Genomic DNA, 22,051 nt, shown 5'->3' on the forward strand with positions numbered 1-22,051 from the left:
CAACCCGCCAAGCTCGAGTCATCGAACGCGAGCGACAACAGTGGACTGAGGGCATACCGCCACTGACGTCATTCTCTCCGTCGCAGCCGAACGTGTCTAACGTCATTAAGAAACACAAAGACGTCAATCATCAAACCAATACAGCGAATAGGCAAAACGACAGCAGCGTCCGCATCTTCCGTGGTGGGCCTTGCCCCCAATATACGGAGCTTTGGATTAGTGGTACCGCACATTCCATCCTAGCTACAACTATGGGAAGACCACGAGTAGTGCGTACTCCTGAGGAAGAAGCTGCCTACCGCGAGCGTCAGCGAGAGTTGGCTCGTCAACGGCTCGTCGTCGTAGGGCCTGCCTCACGCCGAAAAAAAAGTAACATTGGGAGAACCGCAAAAAAAGAGCACTCCGAAAGCGTGGTCACCACACGAAGCGCGCGAAAGCGAAAATGAGGTGAAAGAATGATGAAACAAATGATTTAGAATATAGACTGCTTGCGAAGTTTGACTTGTATGTTGCAATAATCAGTGTAACTATCACAGCTTCACTATTCGACCAACTTCACGGGCTGGAAGGGGTAGGGATTTTTTTCCATTTATCTTTCTGTCTACCCTCTTTCCAACCCTCTTATACCACATACCAGAAAAATCGGTAAGTCTTATCAGGTTGGCCTCGCTCCCGGCCGTTTCTTTCTTTTTATCTCTCTCTAATAAGCCACGCAAAGGAACGGAAGCAATCATGCGCGAGTAGCCGCTGTCATTGCTACGCATACTCATATGCAACAGTTGGCCGTAGACTTGACTATAAAAACTGGTCGCTTGTGCAGTAGGCGGGCTACCCAGTGCACCACTCCCCCACTCGAGACGAATGTACTCGAGGTAGCACGTTACGCCACAGACGAGCAAACGCGCTCTCTGCCCAAACCATTGCAACCATAGGCGGGAGAAGTCGTGATTCATGGTATGAGGACACTCTTGAAATAGTAATTTTCTTCGAAAAAAATGCATTTCTCAATTTCATGTTTTTATTCAACCCCACGCACCCCTCCATATGGCAAAAAGAACCATGACTCTGCCTTGCGCCATTCAAAAGTTCTATCCTAATTTGTAGCGTACACCGTAGAAATGTTAGTTTGACTTCTTTTACATAATTTTTAAAATATTACTATTCAAGTGAAATAATATTTATTCTTCACATCAATTATATGTTGTAAAAATGCAATATTTTATCAAATTTTGCTGTTTAAGCTCCGCCAGTCTCTACAGCGTCGGCCCCCTTCTCAATGACGGTTACGACTTTCAAGACTTTCTATTTAAGATTTCTTACTTCATCTCTGTTCTCCATCATGCATGGTGCATTTGATACGGTTACAATCGCTTTAAACTGCTTTTGCATTCTTACTTCCGTCTCTCAACTGTCCTTCAGCTCATTCATTTCTTCCATTCGAGCAGTGTTTATGCAGCGCTCTTTATATTTTCTGTCTTTTCCTGTCAGCAACACTTGAAATCGGGCTAAATGACAAGGATCCATTTTTTTTCTTACGACAGCTTACCGAAACCACTTGAACGAGGACGAAGACATATGAACCAGACTAAACGCGAGAAGCTTCAACTACCAACAGGTGTTTACTTGAAAACACACGGCAGAAGAAAAGAAAACAAGCAAGCAAAGGATGAAGAAGCACTCGTAAATGTGTGCCACGTTATTTTTTGAAGTTCTATTGCCACTCAGAAAAACCTACTCCTGCATTGTTAAACTGACAGAAGGAGTGCAGACACACTCGAGGCTACCATTTTCGGATAACATGGAATATGATTCCAATATCCCCCCCCCTTTTTTTTTATCCGCGATCTTGATAGAGTTAATGTGTCAAGCAAAAGTGATTTACACTTGTCTCTTGTGCAGTGCGACGAAGTACAACGAGGCTGCGTGCGTACTCGCGTTCCCTTAGCATAGCGGATCATACTGCGTACTGTTTGTGTGACCGTAGCTTCTCTTGCCGAGTAGTGGTATCCTATACACAATGCTACTGCATTGCTTTTCGCTTCCGTCTTTCTTACACTCATTTAGATTTCAGCACAGACGGCTAATTTTGTACGTTCGCGCAGAACAAAACTCGAACGCCATGCATACCGGCAACTCGCTTAAATATGTGACACACCCCGCGCATATAGGAGACTTTTTCATCGTTCGTTTTTTTTTCTTTTTTTTTTCTCGGCCAAGCGTTTCCACATAAACGTGTCGAACGCGGGAGCGGTTCGGAGGGGGGGGGGGGCGACCCTGTTGAAGGACCCTGTTGAGGGACACAGCCGCGCAAGATGAAATTTCTGCAAGAAATTGTGAACTTCAAGGTCTTTCTCTATTGAGCATAGGTTTGAGTTTGGTGAATTATATCTACCACGACTGAGTGAGCTCTCTCAAATGCTATCACTCCAGCTCGGATCCACACACGTGCTGCCGAGCTACGCATCTCTGAACGCCGAGCGAGACGCTAAAGTTAGCTCCGAGTGCATCCGATGCGTGGCGCGACAACAGCGCCATTCATACACGCGATACATGCATGCTCGAGTGAGTAATGGCTTCCTTCCTTCCTCTACCTAGTGATATCAATGTAAAGTGCGTTGGTAGGGGGGTTGCAAATATATAAGCGATAGTAGTATAGCGTGTTTTCGCGCCATGTTGTGCTAGCGAATGACCCCCTCTGACCGAATGAAAAGATGTTTAACGTCAAAAAAAAAAAAACTTGCATGCAATTTCTGACCCATTTCACTCACGGCAAGCTTGGGCTTCCCACTTATTTAGAGCATACTAACACGATTAAGACGCCTTACAACTATTGCCGTATTTCTCACAGCCCCGTGATTTAAACATATAATGATAGTGTTTTTAATTCAATCCAGGCTAACGTCAGCTGGTATTAGAGTCCAGCGATTCTGCTTCCCGTAAGGTGACGGTCAAGCGTTGTAAGGCGACGGTCGACCGTGGTTTAGAGCGCTTTTCTTTTTGCGGATTCCTTTTAAATCTTCTCTTCGTTTTTTCCTTCATATTTTGCTTCCTTTCGATTCTCTAGCAGGCCAACCAGACAGATACTTTGGCCTTGGCTATCTGCCTTTCATCTCTCAATCTTTCCCTATCTCTTGAGCACTGCACATGGGTCGAAACTGTGCAAACGCTGTGACATGTTTGATCAGCGACTTTGTCCTCCACATCACATTAAACCAAATAAAATAAGACCTTTCACAGAAAGTAAGTTCTCGGGAGCATGGCTTTACATACTACAGCTGCAGAAAGCCAAAAAGTGTAAGTGTTGCTGCGTTTCCTCTAGTCACCAGGGCTGAGTGACCGTGTATGGTGTACTGACGAACGTTCCAGTTCCACGTTTCCGGTCCAGCTGAATCCTCTTCTATCTCCTCCTGCGCATCTCTTCTGTCCTTTCCCTCTACCCCATATCAGGGTAGGCAGGACGGCTTAACCATGTTAACGTGTCGGTTTTACTTTAATCACTCTCTCTCTCTCTATCTACAAAGAAAAAACCACGGCAGAGGAAGGCTCAAGCGACAGAGGCAGAGAAAAAGAAAAGAGAAGTGAATGCTATAAATATCGGAAAATCTGTAAATCATTCTTTCTAAAAAAAACAAGACATCAAATATTCATGACCAAAGACTAAACGCATACGAAAACAATTTAACTGACGTGAGCGCCACATGGAAATTGGACATCTGCGTTCCTCAGTGGGCCCTCCCGGCCGGGCTGCTTTGATGCTGCTAGGACGAGCCTCTACCTTTCTCCCTCCTACTTTCTCTCTCCTTTACTCTCATCTTCCCTACCTTGCTGGCGCTGAGCCGTGCTCCCGCATGTGTTGCACAAGATAGGGCTAGCCTTTCCTCCTTTCTCCACGAGAACCACTTCTCTCTCTCTGCGTTCCAAGATTCAGCTATGGGGGCTAATGCAGTGGCGACAGGGACCCAACTGGCGGTATTGCTTACCAATTTTTGGGTGAAGGTAAAAACTACTTGAAGTCATAAAAAATAAGTGTCAGCATAACGCCAATAAGTGTTATCTTTTGTCGTGCCCGGCCAAGTGCCAAAAATGAAGCAACTTCTACTTCCTGCCCTCTCCAAAGATCTGTACGCTCGTCGTTACGCACTTCTTCCGTGCCTTCCTGTCGCTCTATTCCCAAGTTCCGCTGGAAGCTCAACTCCGCAAATACACGTTATTTGGGTTTTGTTTGATGACCTTTCGCTTCACCAACTAGTCCGCTGAGTCACCAGATCGGGTCCTTCCCGACAACGTGGATACACGGGGATAGGAGCCAGCGCTGAGCTGACGCGAACAGCAACGCCCCCACAGTCTCGCCCCTACATTAGCGGCGTCCTCGTGTTCCGTACTGATGTCCCGTCGTCCTCCCGGCTGCAACCGGATTCAACGAAATTTCCGCACCAAGGCCCGAACAATTGCATCCTGGCCCCGAGAAAGAACATTCTTCCTTTCATTTCTTTTTTCTTCTTTCATTAATTTTTTTCATTCATTCTGCGCGATTGTTGTTCCCGCACGAACAGCGCTGCTATTCCAATAAACGAAGAGCTGTCCTGTTGGCAAACACTGGGGGACTCTGACGAAACCCAGTTACGATATAGTGGCGTCAGCGAAAAATCGCGACACCCTAAGACGCTGTAGCATGCAGTCGGCACCTCTCCCTATGGGCATATAAAGAAAAAAGCAAGGAGGAAGCGAATACTGCATTTCTTCGCCTATAAGCCCTGGCGTACCTTTTTCGTCCACAACGTTTGACGCACTCGTTGCACTAGTCACCGTAAAAAGAAAACCGATCATCGCTTCTGTAAAAACAAGTGTAATTTCCGGGCAGTTTGTGAGTACAGTCACTGCAGCCGTAGGGCACTATGCTGTTTGCACATGCTTGTAAATGCTGGAAGTCCATATGCGTTCCAAACCAGTGGGATTATTCAACTCTTTCCGCGGTCCTGCGGTCCACAAACTTTTTGTGCCAACAGCACGTCATGTCTTTTTCTCTAGCATCTTATAGTTTTGTAGACATACACTTTCCTAGATTCTTCCTTATACATGCCATTTTAGGCAACGGAGTAGGCTTCCAGCTCAAAGAACGTCGCATAACCAAAGAACAGAGGTCCGGGCGACGGTCGCCTTCTCGCGTTACCTTCGCGCATATATATATATATATATATATATATATATATATATATATATATATATATATATATATATATATATATATATATATATATATATATATATATATATATATAACAAAAAATTCTCTAATTCTCTCGGCTTAGCGCAACTCTTGGGAGCGTTGTAAGGCCTGTACAAATGATATGGTGTACAAACAATGTCGTGCATTTAGAATTACAGGGCTCTTAAAGAGACAACAAGCGAATTTCTGTTTTTGTCCTTCAGTGAAATCACGCGAATTCTGCGATTGCTTCCTGCTGGTTTTGTTGTGCTCTTCTTCTGTAGTCACGACACAGCAAGTCGTCGGCGCAATCTCGTAGTAATAATCTAACCTCTACATTATTATATTTTTTTCATTTTCACAAGTGCGTGCCTTAGATTTTTCTATACTCACAGAAGAAGCGCACGCGAAATAACCGGAGCATTACACAAATATGTTGGTGAATCTTTCAAAGATGAAAAAGATATTCTGCGAAATGTAAGAAGCAAGACGACTATAGGAGCAAGGAGAACGCTCGCCCAGAATTACTGTCGCGTTGCCTTCAGGCAATGCGCTTCAAGCTACAAATGTGTAGCAATATCGAATTCAATCTCCCAGTTCCATTAAGGGCACGTTACTCTTAGATTCATTTCTTCGCTACACGTCTTTTTGGGCTGAACAAGGCCGAAATAAAGTATGTTGCCATCAGATCCTCAGGATACCCAAAATAGTTGAGAGCGTGCCTGAGATCTTAATTAAAAGCAACTGAAAAACGACAGAGGAAGGTGGAGCCACAGCTCGGTGCCATTGTTTCGACAGGAATACTCGTCCGCGTCTATAGGCAGCAGCCACCGTCGTTGAAATTGGTTTTCGCTGCTGGTGAAAGTATTGGCACTGGTTTGATGCTTCAATTTATCTTGTTCCCTTGTAGTGAGACAATGAAACGGAAAAGTTGGGCGTTATTCCTTACGATCAGCGCAGAAACAGATGAGGACAAGGAAGACGCAGGACGCACTTTTTTTATCACCCTGTCATCCTCGCGGGTTCGTGCGCTAAACAACATGGTCCTCTTTGCGTTCGTTATCAGGGGCGCTATGACGTAAACTAATTTCATTCTGACTCTAGCACAATCTATTGAGGCTAAGCTTTCGTAACCACCCACGCAAGCACGGGTGGTGACCCGTAAGGTTGTTTTAATAGGAAAATGACGCGCTCTCCTCGTTTAGAGGCAGTGCCCTTGGCGTAGTTTGAAAGCGAAATGCGTTGTCTACAGTGGCAGGTTTTCCTTAACTGGCTGAGGAGTGACGAGGGGTGCGCAGCAGAGGAGAGGAATTCGTTGGGCTGATATAGCACATTGAAAGTAGGTAGCCGACTGATGAGAGGGGTTACTGCGTCTCTGATTGGTCCGCTTCACTTTGCTTTCTCGCTGGTAGTTCCATTCAATTCTCGCTGGCAGCTCCCAGTACCCAGCACCCGTGTCATGGGTGGGGAGACATCATCTATTCCTTTTGGAAGGGAGTAGTCTATGGGTATTAAAAAAAGGTTTGTTTTGTTTCGCATAATAATGGTTTTTAGTGCGTAGGTGTCACTTTGACGTGGTGAGTTTTTGCGGTTTCGCGACGTCGCGTGACAGACAGGCGAAGTAGGCATGGACCGAAAACATTTTGACCAATTGCGCAAGCCTAATGGTGACAAAGGCGCAGAATCGGAAAGAAATGTTTTTTCTTATGTTCGGCCCAATAATGCCTGATCAGTGCGTATGCTTTATCTTGAGACGGGATGTATAATGGATTTTCGTGACGTCTCGTGACAGTTAGGAGTAGTCACCGTAGCCCGAAAAAGCTTTTGAACAATCGCAGAGGGCTAATAAACAATATGGAATAGAAACACGCTGAAAGAACATTACGTTACAGCGCAGCTAGATACCGTAGTCACTTTTATCACTGCAGTAGCAACAAAGCATCCTCTCTATCACGGAATAAGCTATACGATCAACAACGAACAGACTGGCGAAACCAAAAGTGTGAGCGGAAGGAGTTCTTCCCAAGATAAACCTTCCCAGGAGACGCCTTGGAGTAGCGGCGTGGTCATCGAATACATTATTCAGATGTTGCCACAGGTCCAAGCCGAGATTTTCGCTCGGGCTTCCCGTATGCGCTAGGAAAGTTACCGATTCATAGAGAGAGAAAGCAAATGTGACCAGCTGTAAAAGACGATGTTTGGAATACCGCGTACTCTGCAAATGCATTACGGTCCCGTGCTCCGAATCGCAGAGAACGGTGCAGGTACTTTGAATGCCGCGAAACACTGTTTGGCCGCTTCAATTCCGAGCCATCGATCAGAGCGGCGAATATTTGCACCGGTGATGGAATACAGGTGCCCATTCAGTGTGCGAGTATTCATATAGCTTTCGATTTGTACTAGCTTGAAAAAATTAAGTTATATTCCGGTGCTTTACACGCTAAAACCACCAGGCGAACTGTAGTGGGGAACTTTTTATTAATTTTGAACGCTCGGATTTCGTTAACGGGGCACCGAAAACATGGTACATGAGCTTCTTTTTTTTTGCATTTAGCTCGCATCCGAAATTCGAAAAATTTGGCTGACGTGGCCGGAAGTACAACCTGTGATCTCGTGCTTAGCTCAACGCGATAACCTATAAGCCACCATGGTAGGTAATTTTACTAGCGTCTCTGCTTGAATGACAACTACCGACCTGCTCTAGGGGACCACAGACTTGAATTTAGATAATAGGAAGTTTAATCGGTAGTTTATCCAACGGCATTATGCATCTAATACGAGCATGAGTGCACAGTCGTCTAAGCCGTCTGAACAGTAATATTTCAACGTATCCGAGACATGTTACTCTACTTTAACTCATGTTTATAAGGGAAGTGAGTCTAAAGTACAAGCATCTGCATTGTAGGTAGGTGGTCATTTTAGTGAGCTTCGTGGACGTGATACCTGTTTTTATCTTGGTGTTGGGATCTTCAGCTTACAAGCGTAACTAGTAATGGGCGAAGATGGCAATGTAATGAATGTGCTGATACCCACAGGACGACAACATAGCTTTAACAACCTACAGAGTCTTCTTTGGACACAGCGTGTAGATCAGGGGTTGGAGGAATTTTTGGTGCGCCGTCTCAAGTTCTAAAGCAATTACAATGCATCCCAAATATTTAAGACGTGTTTCGATATACCAATGGCGTCGCGAACTTGGCCCTAATACAAGAAAACTTCAAGCAAAGCTTCAAAGGTTACAGAAAAAGAATGTCTGCAAATTTAATAGCCGACATAGGAATTTCTCAGACACGGTAAATAGAACAGATTGCAGAAACGTAGAATAAGGGTGCTTGCACCTGCATTTTCTATAAGTCTGGTTACTGGTTCTTGAAGCGTTGCATCAAATTCGAGGCTTCCATCGGTGGCGCATCATTGCGTGCACTCCACACGTACACTCCATGCACATTTTGTGCGAAATGCACTGTTCTCCTTTTACCTCTGGTCACTGGTCGCTCTTTCACATGGGAGGCAGTCACCCTCTGGATTTTTTTTCACGTTTGTTTTTTCTCATTCGTTTCACTGCGGAGGATATCAGCGGGCGAGAATGTCCGGCGCCGAATGCCTGCTTCGGCGGTTTCGTGGTCGCATGCAGTCGACTGCACATACAGTGGTGAGGACAAAAACAACTGATAAGAGACTACATTAAGGTACACTACACAGAACAGGCACATGCGTACTAAATACTGCTGGGGCTACGGCGAGAAAAAGCGGCAACAGTTTGCATGCGGGTAGTACTGACTTGCTAGCGGCCCAAGTAAAGTAGAGGCCAAGAAGTTACGATTCTAAAGACATCCACGCTTTGACATCACTTTCGTCCTAAATGAAAAAAAAATACACAATTTACCTTGCACAGTGTTGCTCAGAAACCGCTAGTGCAAGCGTCAAGCACTCGAATGAGGCGAAGAGGTAGATTGATTTATCTTCTGGTTGCTGCTGCTGCCGGAAGAGCTGAGTAAAAGTCAGTATGCCCTCGTGCCAGAAAGTGGAACGCGGAAACGTAAAGGAAAAGTCGGAAGTCAGGAAATGGCACAAACCGCCTTAAATTACTGCAAACTTGCCAATTGTAACTCGCAGCATTTGTCATAAAAGAAAAAGAGAGAGAAAAGGAGGTAGCTCGATGTCTCCAAGTCTCGTGCACATAGAGGATGGCGTGGTAAGCAATGTTCTAGTCACCCGTGCAGCAGCAGTGACTCGACGGTTCAGTTTGTATATATATATATATATATATATATATATATATATATATATATATATATATATATATATATATATATATATATATATATATATATATATATAGTTTAGTAATACGAAGATATAAGCGAATATAAAAAGACACTACCATTAGATATAGGCAGTTACAAAAACAATCACGCACATGAGTAGTTCCAATACAGTCACACGAAGAGGTCAAATGAGCTTTTGCGACTAATGGCTAGAACGTAAACATTGTTTTCGGTCTTGCTCATGTTATATAGTTGCGACAGCGCAGTCAAGTCTGTCTTTCCCATAATTGGTGCGCGAGAAGGGAACGTAGTATGGTAGTTTATACATGAATGGATGAAAAATTGTATATTTACTAAGATTTGCTGTTTCTTCGAATAGTCCCGCTCTACCTATTGTGGCGTTTTTGTCGGTTCTCAATAATTTTTACTTGTATATATTGTGATTTTTAGTAATCTTATGTTTGCGAAACAGTGATTCTCTGTTCTAAAAACGAGAAATTTTCCATTGGAGGAAGTGCTTTTTTTTTCTGAACAAGCAAGAAATTCTTAAAGTTCGATGCTGTTGCATTTCTCCATATCAGAATGCACAAACGTGACAGTTGAATAGCGCAAAATATAACATCTTTTTAATCGTGACTGGAAAAGTGCTACGCTTCTGGCTAAATACACCGCTGGCTTTACTTAACTTTGGCAATAAAGTTTCGCGTATTCATTACAAGACATGTTTCTGAAAAAAGTATGCCTAGAATTTTAACGGACTTTTCTACTTCAATTTTAAATTCATCGAGAGCTACGTGGTCGTCTACTTTTCTTTTAAAACCTGGGATGCGAAACAACACACAATTAATTTTTGAATCATTTAGAATGAGCCTTTTTTTTATTAATATGATATAACGAGATGTTGACGCACAATTTAAGGCGCCCGCTACTCCTTATCTGTTGAATGGTTCAAAATGTAAAGTATCCTTTAGCAAGCTCTACATAACAGTGATTAATCTATATCTACAACCTTCAAACCGGATTTCAGTGGAAGCGCTTGTGGATATCTTCAAAAAAGCTCATTCTAATGTATTTATGTGTGGCGACGTCAATGCACACTTCATGTGGGGCAGTGATCATTGTGATACACGTGGTAACGTTATTGAGTGCGCCATAGATAAATGCAACTTCACCGTTTTAAACAATGGGTCGCCAACATTTCTTCGTGGATATAATTATCCAAGCTGCATAGATGTTATCCTGTGTTCGCATGATCTAGTGAATGGTGTGGGATGGACAACAGATATGGAAACGCGGGGAAGTGTTCATTTTCCCATCCTTGCTAATCACCCTAGCACGCACTACGATATCAGGCGTTACAGCAGACTAACCAACTGGCAAGCTTTTCGGTACCACCTAACGGATCAAATAAATCAATATGCAACAGTGGAAAGGTTTATAGAATGAGACTATTATACTGGTACCATATCTGCAAGTTACAACAGAACGCACTTCCCTTTTGTGTTACAGTTTCAATGTATCTTCCCTCTACGACTACCATGCAGTCATTCGCCTACATAATATGTCTACAATCCTCATATATTTTTACAATATCATTATTTAGAAGAGAAAGAGACTTGGCCCCAGTGTGCTACCGTGGGGAACTCCAAATTCAGTAGACCGTAAGTGGGGTTTATATTTGTTTAATTCGACGTATTGATGGCGTGCGCTCAGGTGAGAAAGTGAGAGAGAGCAAATGATAAATGAAAGGCAAGGAGCTTAACCAGTACTGAGCCTGGTTGGTTATCCTACACTGGGGAGAGGGAAAAAGGAGGGAAAGAATAAAAGAAGAAGAGAAAGTTCACTGGGGATATCGATCGGTCACTCAGTCCGGATCACAGACGGTGACTTAATCCGGTAGCTTTCAAATACCGCAGCAGCACTTTTGTGGCCATTGTAGCTGCGATATTTCGAGGCCATGGTCCCAACATCTTGTCCATGGTGAACGGTTTTCTATCTAACTGATTTAGAGCTGTGCAGAGGTCAAGTCTTTCATATTTAAAAGATGGGCAGTAGCACAGTAGATGCTCTATAGTCTCCACGACACCGCAGGCATTGTACTCGGCGCTATCAGCCATTTCAATCAAAAACCGATGTGCATTGGTGAATGCGACGCCCAAGTGTTAGCGGCACATCATTTTTTCTCGTTTCGCAGAAGCCCAGGTAACAGCCGCAGTTGCATATGTGGGTCGAGGGAATGCAATTGAGATTGGGTGAATTCGGGTGTGTGCCCCTTCTCCAATGTCATACGGTGTGTTAGCTTGCTTAAGTGTTGCTCCTTTAATGTGCTTGCCTAGCAGCTTCGTCAGCAAGGTCGTTGCTGGAGATACTGCAATGGCCCTGCAGCCACTGAAACACGACGTCGCGTCCTTTCGCGATCATGTGATGGTGCATTTCTCATACCTCCGACATGAGTTGTTCACAAAACCCGCGACGAAGAGTTGACAGAAGACATTGTAAAGCCTCCAACGAGTCGCAGAATGTTGCAGAGATTAGCCAGTTGCTTGTTAATATAATCAACGGCACCACGGAGGGCAAGAAGCTCCTAACCGGTCGATGTTGTCACGTGAGAAATCTTGTATCGGATACTTATTGATCGTGATGGTATAACCACTGCGACGGTGGAGCTGGTCTGAGTTGAAAAGCCATCCGTATATATGTGGCTTTGGTTAGAGTAGAAAGTGCGCAAACAATCCAGAGCTGACTGCTTCAAGGCCAAGGTAGGCAGGTCAGTCTTTCTTGTCACTGGAACTGTAAGACGCACTTGAGGCTGTTTAAAACACCACAAACCTGAGGTTGAACGTGCTGAGTGCGTGAAGCCTGATGGTAGGGAGCCACAATAGATGCTGACCACGTTGGAGAATGACACCTGTGGTCGTCATTCTAGCAGGCAGGCAAGAGAGCTTGATTGCATCTGTGAAACATGCCGAATATTGGTCTTAATGGCGTCGGTGCTAACGTAAATCGTGATCGGATGATCTTGAGTAACTATAACGGTTCCTGCTATTGAGGTGCTCCACGGAAGGCCTAGGCAAACGCGCAGTGCCTGTTCTTGCACACTCTGAAGTTCTCGAAGATTAGACTTGCATATTTTAGTAAGCATGGGAGAGTTATCGCATAGGAATTTCATATAGAAATGCTCGGTACAACTGTAGCATGGAGCCCACTGGCGATCCCTGTTTTGCCGATAATGAACTTGAAGACGTGAAATATAGATGTGAGCTTCTTGAAGTGGACAACCTGAGGGCTGCAAGAGAGGTCCAGGTCAACAATGACACCCAAAAACCGATGATTTCTCTAATAGTAGATAGGCTGGCCATTGGTGCATACTGGATAAGAGACATCGCTTTTCGCCAAAAGCGATTAACGCACATTTTTCTGTCGAGATGGTAAGGCCTTCTGTGCGAAGATATTTAGGTGCCTGTATTGCTGCTTTCTGGAGCCTTGCGCGAACCTGCAGGCGAGTGACCGCTGATGTCCAGAAGTAGACGTCGTCGGCGTACATTGACACAGTCACTTTTTCCGGTAGGGATTCGGCCAGCTCAAGAAGTGCGAGGCTGGAAAGGATCTGGCTTAGAACACCGCCTTGGGGAACGCCTCGGCCATGTGTAGCGATCGGTAGTCGGACCATCTTCTGTACGTACGAACAAGGACCTTTGTGTCAAGCAGTCTGATCCATCGATATACTCGTCCTCCTACTTCAATTGTTAAAAGTCTCAGGTGAGAATAAAGAAGCTGTGGCGTTGTTCCGCGAAAGCCGGAATGCGCTAACTTTTCCAATAATATAGGGTGGTTGACACGATCAATAGCTTTGTTAACATCTAAGAGTATACCCAAGTGTTATTATCTTATCCTCGAAGTGTTTTCAAATTTCTTCCTTCTGAACTAGAAGCGCTGTCTCAAAAAAAAAGAAGAAATCCACTAACGCGCTCGACGACATCTTTTCACTTTGAGGAAACGCACAATCGGCTGGAGTTCATCCTGCCGAGTGTGCTTTCCTTGACGTGAAAGGCATCTGATGGCACTAGGTGCGAAAATCCCCAACCGAGGCAGTCGCTCCAATGATGCACCTACTCGCTCGATAACTCTTCCTTGCGTTGGGCCAGTGTCTGCCAGAGCTAGGTGTAGGAAGGGGAGTGCCGCTGGAAGTAAACCTTTATTCTAAGTCTTTCCCACATTACTGCGAAGTGGCACGACCGGCTGTAGCCAATCATCATCCGTAATTCCTCTTCGCAGGAACCAGCGCCAAGCAAGCCGATTTTTTCATGCCCCTCAAGAGAGACAGCCCTCCCAAGCAATCTGTCAGTTCTCTTTCTCTCTTTCTCTCCTTCCATACTTTAACATAAAGCCGTACACAGATCTCCTGTGGAAGTAGTGATCCCTTTTCTCATCCCGGTTCTTCGGTTTAGTCCCGCATTATCTCAAATTGGTCTAGGGCAGCTCACAAGCTGATAACCTCCCTTCTGCTTGTTTTCTTTGGCCACGAAAACTCGGGTGGTGGATCTTCGCTGCGTTGTATCCGCTTGTCCTTCGTCTTCATTGTGGTCACTCGCCCTCGATTCGTTCACGCGTGCACACGCCAGGCCGACGTGCGGCGTGTACTACTGCTGGCGCACTCACCTGAAGCTCGATCGTATTAAGTTCTGGCGCAGACTCTTGCCTTCGAGCTTCAGACAGCGGAGCGGGCGAGGACGGAAAACACGAAACAGAAAACACAGGAAACATGAGACAGAGAATCCTCATATCTTATTTGCGAGTCCCAGCACCGGCGAGCACAGAAACGTGTCAGCTCTGACACGATGCGGCGCCAGCAGAACATCATTTTTCTCCGCTTGTTTTTGTTGTGTCTCCCCTTCGCATATTATCGAATACAGTATTATGTTTTTTAGTACCTGTCTTTGGCTTCCTGCAACAATTTTTCAAAATTTCTGTTGCCTTTCCCGTTGCCATCTTCCTTTTGCGCTGTTACTCGCTTTCTGTCATCTTTCTTTGCATGTATTTATATTGTTGTATAACTTCCTCAGTTTGTTATACAATGTTTGACTTATTACTGATCAGCTTAATATCGCTTGTTTTCAATTAACGAAGAACGCCCCGCGTCTTGGGATTAAGCTTGGGGGTGCAACTTCTGGCAACAGGCATAGTTTGAGCAATGAGTAACTCATCAGCATTTCACCCTCTTTTGGTAAAGTGCTAGAAAGAGTTACCGTGCGTTTGTCCCCCATACGTGCTAGAAATAGAGAAACTGGTCTTTTCCATCGCAAATGTCGATAAGGGGTCGCTCTAAGACGAGTTTCTTTTGTGTCCTCGGCGTAAGACGTAGCGTATCCTTGATTACAAGGGCAGCTATAACCTTTCTACAAGCTACTGGGCTAAACGCAATTATTTAGAGGGGCCCCAACGTTGTGAACTTGTATATATGCACTTCGTTCTCATATGACTCTACGGTGATGACCACTACGAAATGGCACCAAATAGCCTGCCTTCATCTCTTTACCGACTACGCCATCGATAAGGCATGCAGCGAGCGCATCCACCAATACCATAGATGGAAACAAAGCGCTGCATGAGCCGGACGTCGCACAAGACTTCGCTCCGTTTTCAATATGCCGCACGAAATATATTGTTCGCGCCAGCCTCGCTACATACAGTGTTCCCTTGCGAATATAAACCGTGTACCTATATAATATATTAAACATATTGGCATGCATACCTCTTTCACGCAGAGAGCTGCAGTCAAATTCCGCATTCCGGAGTATCGTAATCGTCGGCGAGCTTTTAGAGCGCAGCTCTTAGCCGCCCGTTCCTGAGTTGAGCGCCGCTGTTCCTCGGCGTGCCTCGGCGTAACCGAGCGAACGAGCACAGCGAAAGATGAAAGTGAAAGCTCAGCGCAGTGGGAGATGAAAGAACACGCGAGGAGGAATGTGGAGGAGGAGGCTACAGTGAAAGTATGAGGCTGCGAGCGGAGGAAGAGCGGAGGGGAACGGCCTGCGCATGCGCTGAGTTGCCGGCGGCCAGGCTTTCCGCAGCCACATGGGCGATCGCTTCTGCGCTTCCGCAGAGGAGCCTGAGTGAGGTGAGGTCAGGAGGGCAGCGCTCATCCGCGGCGCCAGCTACTCAGGCCAGTCCGCAGTACGAGCACGTGTCACGGGGATCACTGCTCCAGCAAGGGCAATTGGCCAGCGGCTACAAGTAAAGCTCAGTGTGACGCTACCTTGGGTGTTGTTGCTGCTGGCACTGGTGGCATGATATCCCCGCGAAGAAGGGCTGCTGTCGTCGTTGGTGGAAGGAAAGTATCAGAAGAAAAGCGGAGTGCCGCGCAAGACGGGCTGTGCGGCGGCGATGGCTACGATATGGCGCCAGATTAGCGTGTGTCGTCTGTGTGTAAATAAAGCGCACTACTCACAGCGTTCTCTTCCTAATATAAACCGTGTACCTATATAATCATAATACAGTATATTGACACGCGAAATGAAAGCACGTCTTAGAGCTGTGCTCAACTTTCACATTAGGGAGCATCGTAACCTTCGGTGAATTTTTTTTCTCTCACTCGCAGCCTCATCTGCGTATGTTCTTTTATTTTCCCTTCGTTAATTCTAAGACACGTAGCAATTCTGGACAGAGCATAAAGAATGGCATTATGAATCTCTTCTGAAAACACGATGACACATGTGACAACACGCTTGTATACACGACGAGATATTGCGAATGCATCTGGCAAATGCCCGTAATAGCTGTCATTGTGAAGAAAGCCAGCTGTGAATCACACACATAGAATGTAGTATAAGTAGGGTACATCATTTTCCTGTTGTTTGCTTTTTTTTAAAATCCGGAGGTTAAAAAACCTTACGTTATTATTGAAGAGAGAAACCGGGAGAAATCCTGTTTTTGTTGTTCTAGCAGTCTACAGTTCCTGCTTTTCTGATAACTTTCACAAGCGATTCACAAAGGCAATGGTGTCGTTTTCAAAACAAATATCTTATTTACACAAGTGAAATCATTGACAGGAAAATACAATGAAGAATACAACTGTTTGCAAGTGACGCGACGAGCTTATCTATACAAATCCTCGCTAACCGACATTATTTACGCTTTTAAAAGAAACAACAAACAAATTTAGGAAATACGAGCGTTTTTGATGATCCCTGGTGTATGTGTTCGCTGCACCTTTTCATCGATGAAAAAAAGAAGCCCGAGCAGTAATGAACACGGCCATGCTCTATAACAGGTGCGATGCATTTCCTTATGTTACAAGCCCTTCTTCCCATATACTACCGTGCTCATTTTAAGCAATTGTCTGTCCATCGAAGACTTATCGGGCCTCTTGTCCTTGTCCTACCTAACTGATTCGCTCTATACACCCTTGTAGCCCAGAAAATCGAATACCAACCGCCGCAATCCGCCATCCATCTTACAGCGTATCTTACTTGCGAAAAGGTCCTATCACATCGCACCTAGCGTTCGCAATGCAGAATAACGTCAGCGTTACATTCGCTTCGTAGCGCAATCACCGCGGATAACGTGTACGCGACGTGTGGGAACTGCGATGCGGTTCACCATCGCCATATTCATGTCAACGCGGCTACTAAAAGCGCAACGAGTTTTCGTTTACCAAAGGCCTGCAAACGCTACACCTATGAAATACGCTCGTTTTAGCTCGAGCGTTGAACGAAAAGAAAGCATATAATCCTATTCGTAGACGAATAATGTTGATAAGATATATCTTCACCATTTTTACATACATAGTCGGGCAGCATTGTCTGGTTTTGTAACGCCTGCATTTATGCTTACTTTTTACGAAAGGACGCAATTTAGGTAGAAATCGAGTTTATTCCTATTTTTTATCGAACTTGTTTGGAGTACAAAAAAGTCAGTACTTATCATTTTTTACCACAATACAAAGGATCCTGTATATATGTAATATACTGTGGTCTATCGTTGCATCTTTCCTTAAGCGGTTCCCAGCACTCGTGGCTCAACATGCGTTCTCACTCCCACTCGTAGACAATCCACCGTACTTTATACACAGAACAAAACCACCGTTGTATTGCTCTCCAGAAGGGAAACCACTCTCCACTTCCCCATTACCATAACGAAAAGCTATCATACTTCTGCCCATGCCACTTTCTCTGATCCGCGTGGAGGGTAACAAACCGAAAACTGCCATTAGGATAATATTGTTTTGCCTTCACGCTTTTTGTCACTGGCTCATTCGCCCCTGGGAAAGCCGACAAGCTTCTGTCTTATGGAAGAAAAATTTCGCTGATGGTGCGTGCTGCTCCCAATGCAATCTCACGTCATCTCCTCCATGCTGACGCAGCATTTTGCAAGAAATCTGGTTACGAGCTTCGTATCATTAGTGTATACAGAAAACAAAACCTCGAAGAAACATGAGCACTTCGACCTCGTGCAGGTACAATGTTTTAATCAAAGAAACATTGACAATAAAAGCGTATGTCGAGTGGTAAGAGATAAATATAGCAAACCGTCATATCGCCAGTTTTGATGTTTCATCGCCCAAACAAACGTTCTTCGTATGGAGTACATTCCTTCGACAGTCAACTTCAACATGTTCTTAATTTTTTTTCAGAACCACGCTCGTCCCCTGTTCCATGCTGGTAACCGAAGTTCCCAGCAGGCGCTCAGAAGATTTTGCACGACAGAAGTTGTAAGACGTGCAGGATTGTCATGCAGCGCCATCCATTATCGGAAGACAAGAGAATAATAAACACGGAATAAACACTTATATAAGGGTAAAAATGTGAACACTAATTCTCATAATTGAATAGAGTGCCTGCCTGAAAGAATTATAGTCCGCCAAGTAACTACCCAATTGCACCCACAACCCGCGAGAGGGCAGCTCAGAGCCAAGTTTATGGTGTTTCTCCTCTGGATGCTATGGAGCGACAGATAAGGGCACGGAGGAAAAACAATAAGGAGAAGTGACTGAAAAGCATGACGCTGTTTACGGGAGGGTCTTCAGCATTTTTATGGTTCACCAGCCACTCATCCTAATGAGCTATTTATATTCAGAATATCTGGAACGAAAGTACAAAGTGCGGTCGCAAAAAGGACAAGAAGAAACGCAATATAAGTTGGGGGAATAGGATGTGGGGTTCACCGGATTATTGCGCTTGTGTTCATAAAAGACTGAAGGACGTTGGAAAAAAAAAGAAAGCGAAATGATAACGATACGGCGCAGTCTCACTGCTCGGCTGGCGTCACTTTATTTCTGGCTTCGTGCGATGAAGATACATGCGGACACACAGACGATGGAACGGGCAGTAACTCGCATCCTCCGCGGAGAAGACAGCATTTGAGAGTGACAGGGGTAGGTATTAAGCGGGATAAAGAAAGTAAAACTGTGTGTGAATAAATACTTAAGGTCAAGCCGCTTCGTGGAGCACTTTCTTAGCGTTCGTTGTGAAGATGAGCGAGCAAGAAACATCGTTGCTTTATACGCACTCTTGGAGAACTTTTCGCAAATATAAAAAAAAAAACAAAAAAAAACATCACGATTGGTTCGTCCTCGCGAATTGACTATGTCGCAAGTGTTTAAACAATGCCTCTTTCTTCATTCTTTGCCGTCATCCCAGTGTAGACTGAGGTGTAAACACGCAATTCTCGAATGCATTCTTTATGCAATGTCATTTTGTGTCTCAGTCTCCGGCTTGCGTGTGCGCGTGGAGGAGACCAGCGTAAAGGTGAAAAATAGGGATATTATTATATATTATTGCACGCAAGCACTTCGCGATCTTTACTGTCACTGAACTCGCAATACGCTTTTCCCAAGAAGCAGTCAGTCATGTAACGGTAACTGGGAGGTTTACGTAGTTCGTTTCAGAACTTAGGTATAGTACATATCTAATGCGCCAACCACAGGAAACACATTTTTTTTTCATGCGTAACAAAGAGCAAGAAACAGCTGCTAACAGACAAGTGACAGACTAATTTTTCACCTCACCCACCATGGTGGCGTAATGGCTATGTTGTTGCGCTGCTAAGCACGAGGGCGCGTGATCAAATCCTGGTGAAGGTGAAAGGCAAAAAACGCCCGTGGGCCCTGCATCGAGGGCCCGTTAAGGAAACCCAGGTGGTAAAAATTAATTCGGAGTCCCACACTATGGCGTGCCTCATAATCAAATCGTCGTTTTGGCACGTGGAAACCCTAGAAAGGAATTTCGTTTTCCCTATTCAGATCAAAAAACACATAGGTACAAAATTGAGCACTTTTTGTACAGTTTGAAATCAACCTCGCGAGCTTCTGCTAAACTGGTAGCTACAATGTGATGACAATCTCCCATTGATCAGTTCCGCAAATTTTTGTTCGAGAATCCTACTGATGCTTGCAAAAGAACTACGATGCACGTTGAAGAGAACGCAGAGTATGTTTTTTTTATGGTTAGCAGAAAGCATGTGGCAGCGATCAATTTGTAATCAGTCTTAAATAAAGCGAAGAAAAATGGGCGTGGTGACAATCAGGGGAGGAGCAGATGGTTTGTAAATAGCTAAAAAAAATTTGAAAGCAGCAGTTTGATATCTTTGATGACGTTGCGGTAATATGTTGCACAGTGCTGTGCTGTCGAAAATTAAATGCGTAGTCTTTTATTCAGGGCACTCAAGATAGCATTCAGATATAGAATGCCATTGGTACACTCTTTGTTAAGAGTATTCATATAGTATCCCTGAAATGACCTACAAAATACGCATAAATGCACGTTACTTATTAATTCTACAGAAGTCATTTTCTATCCCCGAACAAAGCAGACATCTGTTTGATAAGCGAATGCTTATTCCTGTATTCGGACTGGGACCTGTCCGTGTAGCATTACACGCAACTTCCAGCACTTCAAGTTATAACTACGTCAGTTATACCTCCAGCTTTGTTCCTGGCAAACGAGAATTCAGAATTTCGCTGGGCGCGTGGAAGTGCTGCACGGTAATCAGCGTGCCTGAATAATTTAGAAATGGCGTGCGTACTTTTAGAGAAATGTTAATGGAATTAGTGCGTTAGCCCTGATGTTTGCGTTTAATTGCAGAAATTGGCAGCTGATTCTTTTTTTCCGCCAGAGGAAGCCATGCTTACGGAGCTTCCTACGTTATGATCTGGACGAAAAAAATCGGGTTTCTTTTTATAGATGGTGTGAGCATACTAGGTATGGTGAAAATCAGGTAACAAAGACGTTTTCTTTTTTAGGCTTACACCGTGCTTTCTAGTTTCTAGAAAATTCATTGAGACATATTTCACTGTCTTGGTTAGTTGCATGTTCAGAGTAACAAGGTACTTTCTTTGTCGCAGTGCGAACACATAGGAATAGGCTTTATGCATTGTCTTATCTTGCGCATCGGGCAAAGCCACAACTATCCCTGCAAATGCCAGAACGAGGTGCCTGCCATATTTTGCTAGGAACACGAGTCATCAGAAATACATAGAAAAACTATAGGCCAGAGCTCAGCAGCGCCAACTATCCAAGTGTGCAAAAGAATACTTACAATTTGATGATTGTGACGTCTAGGCAGCTGTGCCCACGTGCATCATGGGTAATTTCGTAAATTCTTTTTCATCAAAGTGATGTTTCTATAATTCGCATCTCTTACAAACCTGTGATTTCGTTCACACTGCAGCCGTGTCAACACTCGCGTACGCTCAATACACACCTCGAGTTTTCCGTTGGATACTTCTAGAGTGAATGAAGTGAGCTTATAGTGGTACAAAAATTGCCTGACCGATGGTGGGATCGAACATCTGTCTTCTAGTCATCATCATTAGCGTATATTTATGTCCACCGCTGGAGAAAAGCCTCTTCCCTGCGATCTCCAATTACTCCTGTCTTGCGCTAGCTGATTCCAACGCCTGCTATTTTCCCGATTTCATCAACCCACATAATGGAGCTGGACAGACCATGTGAGATGTTGGGTAAATAACCTGTGGACCACTAGAGTTACAGAATCGGTACAAAAGCAAGGTAAGTGTGGTCGAGGACAGCAGAAAACTAGGTGGTGCTGTCTTCTATATAGTACAGCAGCCCAATGCTTCAACAATTAGGCTCCAATCGTACACATGCTTTTTCTGTGCCAAAGCCGCTCTTCGAAACGTCTGGCACGTGCAGCACGGGCCAGTTACTCGCATTTCCTCCCTTGTGTTAGCTAGCGCTTTCAGACGCTGTGTTAGAGTGCGCTGCCTTCTGGACCAGCCGATATTTTTCATCAGATGAACATGATACTTACAAAGTGGGTGAAGTCCGTGCATAATGCTACAGAATTAAGAAAATGTAATCATAAATATGTCGATGACCTTCGCCCGTCGTATATAAGCAAAAAGTTTCAACATACTTTGGCGAAAAATGTGCCACGATGGAACGTTAGGTTTAATCAAAAATCACACGGACAAGTACGCTGGCTTAAGGGCATATCATATTCAAGGCTAAGGATGCCATAAAAATGCAGAAACCTACATGTATATACTGTCCCACTAAACTTGTGCCAAAATTTAAAAGTATGCTAGTATGACGTAGCTGGACAGAGCCAAAGTAATGTT

This window comes from Dermacentor variabilis, chromosome 5, assembly GCF_050947875.1.
Source record: "Dermacentor variabilis isolate Ectoservices chromosome 5, ASM5094787v1, whole genome shotgun sequence".
NCBI lineage: Eukaryota > Metazoa > Arthropoda > Arachnida > Ixodida > Ixodidae > Dermacentor > Dermacentor variabilis.